General features: G+C 39.3%; 1 protein-coding gene across 1 annotated transcript in view; it reads right to left on the bottom strand.

Moving 5' to 3' along the window:
* AGBL4 (ATP/GTP binding protein like 4) overlaps positions 1-10807 on the bottom strand; it is a 974636-nt gene that overhangs the window by 348259 nt on the left and 615570 nt on the right. The gene's annotated exons all lie outside the window — the stretch shown is intronic.

Consider the following 10807-nt stretch of genomic DNA (forward strand, 5'->3'; position numbering starts at 1 on the left):
AGTAAATTCAAACTGGAGGCTGGGGGGGGGGGAATCAAGTCCTGAAGAACAATGTTCTAGGCTTGTCTACCATTATGTGTAGAAAGAGCAAAACAGGAACTGATACACCTGCGTAACGTTGGGCCTTTGACAGTACGGGTCCAGTAACTTCAATCCCGCATGACAAAGTCCATACACCTTCAGTACTACAGAACAGTGGAACAGACATTCTTGGAGAAGAGTGCTATACTTCCCAAAATTAACAAGTTGATCTTATATTGTATAAATGTTTCCTTTCCATAACAGACTAGCGTTTACTTTAATTCACACTAAATATCATCTTATTCCTCCATTAACCTAAGCCTTCCAAATTAAACTGAATTATCTGACACATTGATACACTTGTCTTTGATTTGACCTGCAGCAATGCAATTCAGGCTACAGCTGGAATCGTTACTTCACTGTTTATTCCCTCTTTCAAGGGAAAAAATACATATATATTATGATGTATGAATTTCTGATTTGATAAGGTACTTGTGCTCTATGTAACACATCCTTGTCTGGTTTTCAGTGTAATAACACACCCAGTACCCATAATGCTCAAGACAGCACTCACATTTTCTACCATCATCTTTAATACAAAAAATTCATTCGTATCCTTCTACAGCCAAAATAACTCTAGATGAATTTAAGGACACAAGAAGGAGATTGGCACATAGCTTACAGCATTGGGAGACAGCTAGGGATTAGCAACAACAGGACTTTCTGTCCTGAGCTCAGACTCCATTAACCAGTGCTGAGGGATTCATGGTTCTGCAAGGATGTAGGTCATGCCAGAGGGGACACACAAAGTCCTGCAGGAGCCTGGAGGCAATTAAAAGCGGTGATGCAGCTGAGCATCACCACAGGCAGTGAAAAGGGACTTCCCCTGAGACTGGAAATCGCAGGCAAGAACAATCTATTCATCTTCCATGTCTCTGACAAGAAGGGATGACTTGGTTATAAAGCCTTTAAAATGCAATGAGTCACTTCTCAAAAGAGGTCACTGGTTACCGAAATTTTGCTGAAGTATTTAATAACGAGAAAACCCTTGAATAACAAATATGAATTCCTTCAATCATATGGTATTTGATTCTTCCAGTAATTACATTTGGGGCACCTGACAGTACAAATAAGTAATTCTCATATGCAGAGTAGAGGCAATGCCAGGCAACAAGACATCCTTCTGCTAAAAAAGCTCCACTAAAGTTTATTTCCCAGACAAGAAAAGAGTTTAACTGTTAGCCAGCAACAAAAGATCTCCAGCCTGGATATTCCTCGTTCGAGGAGAAGAAAGTGCCACACAGGTTCACTGAGGAGTGGGCTAGAGGAGTTTCTCACAAAGTACCAGCTCGGGAGAAACCCACCCATAAGTGCATATACCAAACTCTATAGCCTGACCGGTGCAGGCTATCCCCCAGTTGCAGACTCCCTCACTCTTAATGCCACACAAGTTACAATAACTTGACCACCATCAACTTTTATATTAAACACATAAGGCGAGTCTTAAACGCTACAAGCTGACAGTGCAGTGGTAGATAATACACCATGGAAGTACTGAAGATCCAAATCAAACCCGATACAGAAAGATACCCAAATTGTGTCAGTTGTAACAAGCTCGCACCCTCACCCGTGGAGCATGGGAGGTTGGCAGGGCACAGTGGCCCTCCTCTTGACTAGCAACGTTGCCCTTCTCCCCCTAGCAAAGCTAGCTGAGCTGCCATAGGTAGTGGATCAAGTGGTACTTTGTGGATCCCACCACAGGTCAGATTACGATGAGACAGCAAATCCCCTACCCAAAGAGGATGAAAAACTGGCAACATCTTGCACCATGAAGTTGAAGTATCTCAGGTACAGGTTTTACCTGACCTCCAGAACAGGAGATCAGATCAGTCAGGTAAGCAGGGAGACCATGAGAGCAACTTCTGCGTCACCCATAACTCTGCAAAACATCATCAAGGCCTTGCCCAGAGTGTTTAATAATACTGCAGCACCAGGGTGGGATCATAAGAGAATCAACTGGTTTCTGCCCTCGGTATTACAACATGCACTTGAACTGCTCTGATCTTACCCCTCCCATCATTAAGCTTCTAGTTAGTTAAAACCTACACAGCCCCTCCCAAATCACGTGGGAAAGGGCCACCTTTGCTCACCCCCAGAGAGGGAGGAAGCCCAGATTAGGCAGTACATTACAAGTATTTTTTTCTTGAGCTCATCAGGTGAGGGTCGTCATTTTAACTGGATCGGTTCAACAATGCTGTCCTGTCCATTCTTTGTAAATGAAACCTGGATGAACCAGCATGTCAGCTTTAAATTAGCAGAGGTATTAATTTCAAATCAATAGGAAATACAAAAATATCAATAGGCATTTAAAAGTGAAACATTAATTACTTTTCAAAAGGTGCAGTACACAAATTTCCCGATGCCTTTACAAATAGAAATAAGCCAATAACAGGATCTCATAACATTTATAAATGGCTAAGTTAATTAACAGGTAATCTTCAGAGAGATGATGAAGGAAATTTAGGAGAACTTTGTCTGACGCTATTTGAAATTCTCAAAGGAAGGAAGGGACTTCTTAAAAAAAAATTACAATTTTTTTTGCTTTGCCTTGATATAATTTCTGTTTACATATTTAAGCCGGTTTTGACCTTCAAAATTCTGGCAAAGAACAATTTTCATTAAACCATCTCAGTGGAGGAAGTTGGCAGTTCCTCATTTTGTCTCTGAGGTTAACTGAGAATATTAATTATTTAGCAGGCATAGTCAAACAAAATACGTGTAAGTCCTATCAAAAGCAACCTTTAATTTATCAGAGTAGACACAGCAAGGGTTGATGTATAGCAAGCTCTTCTCCTGTCAGGTCTGATTCCTTCATGGGGCTTGGCTGGAGGCTCCAGAATAATTCCACAAAAGATGCTGTCTCTCTCTAAGGATACCCTCCCTTCATTCTGAGCATATGTAACAGCATAATGATAGCAGCTCTTCACCATTCTTTGGCAATGCGTAAGTTCTTTTTCAACCAAGAAAACACCATAACTATCTTGAAGACGGTACAAAATTTAACAATAGTAAAATGACAGCGGCTTCCCTTTCTTCTAAGTTTTTTTATTTGAAACTCTGCTCACCTGTTGTTCTTTGCAGCCCGGTCTGACACCGTCACCCACCTGCCTGGCTGAGCTATGAATACATGCATAAGCAGTTTGGCAAGCAGGAAGAACATGCTCTGTCTCGTCGTTGGCACACGTATAGTACCAAGTCAAAGAGGAAGGTGTATCAGAGAGAAATACTCATTTTAAGAACAATATTTTCATGACAGAGCTATATTTAATAATACAGTAAAAAGGGAATTACACTAGGACATCAATTGGTCAAGAATCAATTAAATATATTTTTTCTACAGAGGCAAATTAAGTTTGCCCCACAAAATGAAATTACAAATATTGTATATGACGTTCTAAGACAAAGTGACATATGTTCTAAAACATGAGATTGTATCACATTAAGTAATACGGTATTTAAGAAAATATCAAGTACTCCTCTATAGAAATTATTTCCATAAAACTAAAATGAATTTGGGTAGACCTAAAGGAAAAATATTACAAAAATGAGTTGCGACCTAGAAAATGTGTGGTAGTGGAAGACTGAAGACACCCAGTCCATTGAGATGTTCATGAGGTGGAGAAATACTGAGGCAAGAGAATATTAAGAAAGACAAATCAAGAACCAGGAATTAGAAGTTAAGCCTCAAAAAGTCACAGAGAAATAAGGCACAACTTGAGCAGCGGGGGTAGTTACCCACTGGAATAAACTACTAAAGGAAAAGATGGATTTAACACTTTGATGCTTTTTCAAGACTGCTTGTTTTTCTAAGCAGCGTGCTGCGGTCCAGCCAAGGTTTCTCTTCAAAGGAGCAATCGAGCAAAGCTTTCTGACGTGTTCTGCAGGGGACCACATCATCTCATCGAATGACCCGCCAGCAGACGCGCTACAGCCTGCAGTCTTTCCACCCACCTTTAGGCATGTAGCTCGACAGCTAGGAACATCCTTCTCAAGAACTGTACTTAGATCACAGAATTTTGAAATAGCTCTTTCTTTCCGAGATCAACAGGTGGCTGTTTTTCATACAGTAAATGGAAAAAGGGAGTCCCAGAAGGCAATTTAAAGTCATAAATCAGTATAATCTGTCAAAGTGCCTAATGCTTTCCATTGCTCATCCGATGGAAGTGACAATCCCAACTTAGGCACTGCAATTAGGTGGGAAGCTTCCAGGCCACTGAGCCTCTGAAAAAGCAGGGGATCCTCTGTTTTGAGAAATGAATGTTTTTAAGAGGTACTGCTGAAAGATCTGCTTATGCCATCTTACCTCATCGAGACTTTCATATAAGAGTAAAATTTTCTTTGCTACAATCTATGCTTTGGCACAGCAAGAAAAAAAGAGAAAATGCTGCTATGTGAAGTCCCTGAACTGCAAAGTCTGCCTTCCGGTGACAGCAGTACTACCAGATCTCCTAAGGAAACGCTCTAGCTCCGTGTCACTTATCTCCAAGAATAACAAGCAGGTATTTCCCTTCAGAACCCTGCTGACAACTTGCAAGGCACGAATTGTGAAATGCTTCCGTCTCCTTACCTTTAAGGCAAGCACAGAAGACTGCCTCCCACTTGCCAAAGGAACAGAAATGAAGACCAGGAAAACAGACAGGGCTGGCTAACATCAGGAAAATTATCAATTTGTGGATTTACATGGCATAGACAGATTTATACAGAACAACAGTACATTACATCTGTAAACATACAGCTGTGTAACTGCACTAGATAGAGGCCCCTGGCTGCAGAAGAAAATGCTGGTTATTCTACTTGTTAAAGGTTAAATTCTTGGCACGTAAGAGTGATTGGACTTTAATTAATAAAACTTCTCACTGATTGAAACCTTAAATGCCAGTCAAACTGCTTGAGATTTTGCTATTTGGCTACTGACTTCATCTAAACTGCACGTATTAATTCTCTGTGGGAAGGTGAAAAGGCCTACGCGACCCCTCCACAACCTGTTCCTAGGCTTCCTGTACCATCAGACATAGGGTCCTCCTCTGCATTTGGCTGCTGCTGAGTGGATCTCAGTTACTTTTTAAGTTTAGGAAAGCCAGAGTGGAAGTTGCACGTATTTACCGATGTGGCAATAAACAATCTTTGTTGGATGAGTTGCCTTTAGGGGACTCTACCTAAAGAAGAGACACCCTCTAGGTTGTCCTACCCTATCCTAACAAGGAAGGTGGTTCCTTGCACTGTGCTCCAAAGCAGAGGTGGTGCTACAACATCACCTTCACCCCTGCTTAGCCCCAAATTCTGCATCCTCAATTGCTTATTCCTGTAAGGATGTGCAGTGAAATGCAGAACTTACAATGTACATTGGTTCTAGAAGGATGAAAGAGTCCTTGCAAACACAAAGAAACCAGCAAATGCCAAGGCATTTTAATATACAGTGCAGGAAAAAAAAATGGAGAATCCTACTTTCAGGAGTTTTAGTTTTTCATAATCCAAGACACTTCAAGAAATGGAAACACAGAACACTAACTTGGAGACAGGTGCTTTGCCCCATCCACCTCCAATCCTGCTTATTTTGATAATTATTCTTTACAAGGCACCTCCATAAATCCTGCACAGGACTCTGTATGGAAAGGGAAGAATATGGTGCATCAAAATGGACTATTTTCAACTATCAGTGGGCTGATATCCCAACTTAAACATTGAGAAAGATGTCTCCCATTAAACTTCTATTCTGCTAACACAAGAAAAATGGAAAACACAGGAGAATACATTATTTTTTAAAAAACTAAACTACAGTTCAGTAAGATTTCTATAAACATTTGGGAAGACTTTAAAGATATATTTGACTATGAAAGAAAGAATATGAAACTCTCCCATGTAAGCTTTTTCATTCATCCGAGTCTCATGTGGAAGGAGCTGGTACCAGTGTGATATGGCACGATCAGAAATATTCCCTCTACTGCTGTCCCAGTACATCCTTCACATTCATTAGGGTGAACACCAAAGGGTGTTTCACAGGCAATTCTTCTGATAATCAGCCGATCCCATGAAACCAACATCTTTCTCCACTCCAAAAGCGTGAAAGCTCATGCTAACTATAAAGGATACACAAGCACCAACAAGCATAATTTCTTATCTTGTATTTCACAGGACTTCTAGCAATTGTTATACTACAATAAAAGCCAAGGCACCCCCAGCCTCTCCCTCCCTTGGGTGTTCAGTAAATTTTCTGTGACTCTTTAATTTCAAATCACTAAAGACTAAAATTTAATATGAAAGTAGGTAACCCGATTCATTAAAACTATATAATAAAGAGTTTAGTTCCATTAAGGTTTTACTATCAATAAACAAGGAACATAACGTTGCTATTCTGCTAGATGTGGAGGAAAATTTCCTTCGTTGGAAGTTTTCTAGTCAGAAGGCAGCACAGAAAAAAAATCCTTTAGGCTCAACTTCTTCCTCTCCTCCCAGACTCACTTTCACCTCTGTTCTGATCCAGACATAATGGAACTTCGCCTGATGTCACAGGTGAGGTATTTTCATTTTTACGATAAACAAATGACGTCACAACCACAGGACTGTAATTTCACTGGAGGACTGAACACGTGGGTATCTGATGCATAGAATGAAAGTTATTGTTCAAACACAAACAGCAGAAATAATTGCAGAAGTAAAGCAAATGAACAGCCAAGCAAATTAATTCCTTTTTGAATCACTGTTCCTGGGTTCCAAGTGCAAATGATTCTCCTTTCCTACTTAGGAAGCCTGAGGGGATGAAAAAGTGTCCAAGATGGTGAAATTAAAATTAGCTACTGAGCATGAAACATGCAATGATTGCACTTCATAACATTTTTATTGCCTCAGTGTTGTATGAATCACTTCACAGTTCCACACTGTTACGATGAAAAAAAAAATGACACCAATAAAGTCTAAGCAATTGATGTTATGACTTCATCAATCTAAGACTAAAGGCATGCACAGAATGACAAATATTTGCAAGAATAGTGAGGAAACTACCACCTCATTCTGAAGAAGCACAAGTTTCATCTTTGTACCTTTCTGAAGAGTGGCCATTTTCACACCAGAAGATGGAATATTGAAATAATCCTCAGTATAGCTCCATGTGACACAACCTTACTTTCCCTTTCAGAAACAGTCCAAGTTTGGGTTTCTCAAGAGTTACGAATGCAGCTAATGCACAGTGAGGCTACAGCTAATACAGAATGTTCCCAATCAGAACATTCTCACCCCTTTGAGGCTTTGCATCAAGATGGTATTAACAATGACCTGCACTTAGCTTTATTTTTTTAAAGGTCTACAAATTCTGGAAGCGTGAAGCTGAATTATCTTTAGAATTTCACTAAATAAAAAAAAGTTACATTTATTGCTACTTAAAACTTCCAGAAGGACAATAATCTATGCTTAAAACAACAAAGCAGCATCGTAGTAATCTATCAGATACAGCATCAAACATACAGCGCAAAGAAGTGACCTCCCACAGGGAGACTGTACCTTCTTTTGACAGTCATGCTCAATAGCTAACCAAATGCAACCTTAAATTCCTTCTACTTATAGTTCAACTTTGACATGACTAAATAAGTATTTTAGTCTGGCTGTATTAAAAAAAAACCCAAACAACAAACAACTCCCATCTCCATAAAGCATCACTAAAGCCAAACCTGTTCTGTAACAGCAGAACCTAACAATTATTTTTTTTTCTAACAAATACTAGCTTTCTTTTTTTAATTGAGTAGCTAGACATCTTGACTGAGGTATTAAAATCTCTGGTAGGATTCTTTCCTTTAATATAATAGGAATTTCATTTAAATTTATAATAGGAAGCTCATTTCCCTTATAAAATCATTTATAGAAAATAAAGCCCTTTTTGTTAACTCTAACCTTGCTTCCTTGCAAGTGTGCCAGAGGCACTTCAATATGGATCAGGTCATGAATATCACAAATTACAGCAGCAATGTGTGGCAACAAAGGATCAGATTATTCATATAACAGTAATACCTTCTTCCTTCTTTGATAAAAAAAGAAGTAAACAGTATGCACTGATCTCTCAGGACAAAAAGTCAGTTCCTCTTAAAATTGCGTTTTTCTGATACTTACAAATCCAGGTTTACAGTATGAAGTAACGGCACAGCACAAATCTTAGAATGATGAACGAGGGGTATTACAGGGTATAATAAAACCTACTTCATTTTATGTCAAAATTCTCTCCTGTTTCACATGACGTACAGGTATGAAGTTAAGCTAGAGTAAGAAAAAGTTAGCAGGCGCTATTTTCGCATAAAGTTTCCTATGGTAGATTTATGGCAGATGCATTATGAACAAAGCAAAACTATGTACAGGCAGGCACAATTACGGAAGAATTAATGTACCAACAAGAACAGCGTTGGCCATAAATGCAGTATAACATAGTGAAATGAAATTCACAGTTAATTTATCAATCAGTATTTCAATGCAGAAAAGCACACTCCATTAAAGGTTGTATTTTTCCTTAGGTAATGCTGGAACACACAACTGCAGCCTATTTCCCAACTTGAAACACACACACTGGGAAAGGCTTGTACGGTCTTCATACAGGTTCATGGGGAGGGAAAAGACAAGAGTTAAGGACCAAATATAAGTGCAAAGATGTTATTCATACACACCCGTTATCCATTACAGAGCCCTCCCCACATTGCCTTACAACTGTAGTGTGCAAAACTGGCTTATCATTAGCAAAAACTTATTTCCTGAAATCCAAAGATTTAGTTCAAGTAATAACACAATGAAGAGGTATACTACCTTTACTATGTCCTATTCCTTTACCGTAACCCAGAAAAGCTTCAGGTGACGCTCACATTAAAGGCCAGTTGCCCAGTCCAAAGGACACAGTATTAGCCCCCCACAACGCTGCACTTCAAAGGGAAGCGAGCCTTTTTGTGCCACCCAAATACTCTTGTCGAACTCCGCTAAAACCGTCTGCTGGACCTGGGCTGATAGAAACTCCAGGAAGAAATGAATGAAGACTTCCAAGATACCTTCCCAAAGACAAAACTGAAATTCTCCAGCAATATGCAGCACTAACTTCCGATGGGAGAAGTCTGTCAAGGAGAAGCCTTAGAAAGATGATGCTGGTATTGCGAAAAAACTTAGAATCTCTGACTTTTGGGGCCAGGCTGGAGTCCTAACTCTAATTAAATTGTAATCTGCTTTTCCCAGGTTTCATAAAATGCTGTCTCAAATAGGCTTATCTTCAAGAAGTGCAGCATGATCTTCTCATTAAAGAATTTGTTACAATGAAAACACATTAGTACTAAAGCCATAAAAGACTGAAGAAATTACAGATGTTTTCCCCCAAACTAGTGGATTGTCCTAATATCACTTTCAAAAAATTGTACATTCACAAGTCTGCTTGAAAAGTGGAAACTTGCTGTTTAAATGTTTCTTCAATGTTATCTCTATTTTGTTCTTTAATTAATAAAAGGATACATGCACTGACATTATAAACACTAATTTGCTATTTAGCATCCCAAATTAGGAAGCAGAACCATTTACGCACTTCATTAAACACCACCTAAGAACACTTTGAGATTAACAGGAGACAAGCTAGGCTGTTAAATGCAACTTCAGAATACGCGTAAGCCACAGTAAAAAGACACTCCTCCTCTCCTGTCCCTCGCTATGAATGCTCCCTGGCTCCATCCTATCGGCACCAGCCCTCATGAAATGAACCTTGGAAATCAGTGATATCCGACACGTCTGCGCAATCACAAGTGCCAGTTTAAGGGAAGGGACGGGAATGCAGGGACACGAGCAGCGAAAGTGGGGCGTGCTCTTTTGGCAGCACAGCATACTCAGATTGGCACAAGCCAATCATGAAATTGCATTTTAGTAAGCACAGAACAAATACTTACGCCCTGAATTAAGGCATCATTTAAGCACATGTGGTATACAGGAAGAGACAACGTGGTGTTTTTCTCCATCTTTTCTGAAACAGGCACTGCCTCCTCCTCTCCTTCCCCTCTTTTCCTCCATCCACCCCAGCCCTTTAAAGAATCCTTGCATTGCTCCTTTCAAATTATCTATGCATACAGGACACTGAAATAGGTTTTACGTTAGGGTATACCAGTGCTACAGGAAGATGACAATAAATGGTAAGTCTTTCAAAACTACAACAGTAGTTCCTTGTAGTTCCATCAGCAAAGGAACAAATGCTGATACTTGGGAATAGAGAGCCTGAAAGGTAGATAATCACATCCGCGTGCGTAAAACAAATGGAAGGTTTACTAACACCACTAATATAACAAATCCTCAAAATTGATCAGTACAGGCCCTAAGTTATCTCTGCAAACCTCATTTGCAAAATCCTTCATGAAACAAGACTTCAGGTTATTTTCTTTCACTTACAGACAATAAGGTATAATTCAGACAACAAATTATTCCTTCTAACTTTGCATCGCAAGTCTAACTTCAGTGTAGAAAATTATTTTTATTTTTAAATTTGTGCTAAAAGTGTTCACTGTTAAGTTATGGACTCAGAGGAAATGGTACTAAATTTTCTATTATACATAATCTTGCCATAGTGTGGCAATCTTTAAATCATTTGAAAATACAAATACACTAGAGTGTTTCAAGAACAGTAATATGGGCATACTGAAGAGCTTTGCACCATAACCAGAAATCTGAAAAGTGCCTTGGTGCCTGAAAGAGAACTGCTTTTAGATTTTTTTTTTTTTTAAAATAAATTAAC

Source organism: Aptenodytes forsteri, unplaced genomic scaffold (genome assembly GCF_000699145.1).
Source record: "Aptenodytes forsteri isolate BGI_AS27 unplaced genomic scaffold, ASM69914v1 Scaffold119, whole genome shotgun sequence".
NCBI lineage: Eukaryota > Metazoa > Chordata > Aves > Sphenisciformes > Spheniscidae > Aptenodytes > Aptenodytes forsteri.